General features: G+C 46.3%; 1 protein-coding gene across 1 annotated transcript in view; it reads left to right on the forward strand.

The window, feature by feature from the left end:
• LOC119424230 (pleckstrin homology domain-containing family A member 1) overlaps nucleotides 1-1541 on the forward strand; it is a 19416-nt gene that overhangs the window by 655 nt on the left and 17220 nt on the right. The gene's annotated exons all lie outside the window — the stretch shown is intronic.

Genomic DNA, 1541 nt, shown 5'->3' on the forward strand with positions numbered 1-1541 from the left:
GGTCAAAGTGTCAACAACAACAGGGTCAAAGTGTCAACAACAACAGGATCAAAGTGTCAACAACAACGGGGTCAAAGTGTAAAGAACAACAGGGTCAAAGTGTCAACAACAACAAGGTCAAAGTGTAAACAACAACAGGGTCAAAGTGTAAACAACAACAGGGTCAAGGGTCAAAGTGTCAACAACAACAACAGGGTCAAAGTGTAAACAAACTATCCATCCATCATCTTTACCCGCTTATTCCATTTTGTGTCACGGGGGTCGCTGGTGCCCATGTCCAGCAATCACTGTGCGAGGGGCGGGGGACACCCTGGACAGGTCTCCAGTCCATCACAGGGACACACAGAGACAAACGAGACAAACAACCATTCACTCTCTCACTCACACCTAGGGACAATTTAGAGTTACCAATCAGCCTAACATGCATGTTTTTGGTCTGTGGGAGGAAACCGGAGCACCCGGAGAAAACCCACGCATGCACGGAGAAAACATGCAAACTCCACCCAGAAAGGCCCCTGGACCGGGGTTTGAACCAGGGACCTGCTCGCTGAGAGGCAGCAGCTCTACCAGTTGCTCCACCGTGCTCTCCTCTCTGCAGGATCTCGCTCTGTGCTGCAACAGACTCTGGTCTCCTCAGTGGAGCTCCAAAAACATTTAGGTTTACTTCATTCACTGTTCTCTTCAGTCCACAACAACATCAGCTCCAAAACTACAAACATCCATCCATCCAACCATGCATCCATCCCTCCATCCATCCATGCATCTATCCATCTATTTATTCATCCATCCATCTACCCATTCATCCAGTCATGCACCCATCCATGCATCCATCCATGTAGTTACTCTCCCTCAGAGATAGGGCAGGGGTCTGCAACCTTCACGATCAAAGGAGCCATTTCTGCTCCTTTCATCATTCATTCAACCTTTAATTCTACAGGTGAGTCCCATTGAGCCTCGGGAACTCATTTACAAGAGAGACCTGAATTTAACAGAGTGATGACGACAGTGGACAATCATAAAGGATGTGTGCAAATTGAGAATAACAAGTGAAAAAAATGGTATTTAAAAAATGTAACAAAAAACAGCTAGATTGTAAAGCGGTGTAGAAAACTAAAAACAGGAACATCTGCAGGAACTTGACAGATGTTTGAAGCCACTTAGAGAGGTCAAAGGTCGAGAGCTTAAGATCTTTTTACAAGATGTTCCAGGAAACAGGAGCGGAGCAGGAGAAGGTCCTTTTGTCTAGTTCAGTCCTCACTGAGGGAACACTGCAGGTAATGATGTCCTGAGAGCGCACGCTGTAGCTGCACTCACACAGAGACATGTAGGAGGAGATGTATGAAGGCAGCAGACCAAGAAGTGATTTAAAGATGAAGATGTACCAGTGAGAGAGTCTGTGTGAAGTTAATGGTGACCAGTTAACCAGTGAATACTGGGTGCAGTGGTGGGTACGGTAGTTACAGCCAGTTATGAATCTTAGTGCTCCATGATAGACAGCATCCAACATCTGCAGCATCCAACATCTGCAGCATCCAACATCT

This window comes from Nematolebias whitei, chromosome 17, assembly GCF_014905685.2.
Source record: "Nematolebias whitei isolate Nwh7 chromosome 17, NemWhi1, whole genome shotgun sequence".
NCBI classification, from domain to species: Eukaryota; Metazoa; Chordata; class Actinopteri; order Cyprinodontiformes; family Rivulidae; genus Nematolebias; species Nematolebias whitei.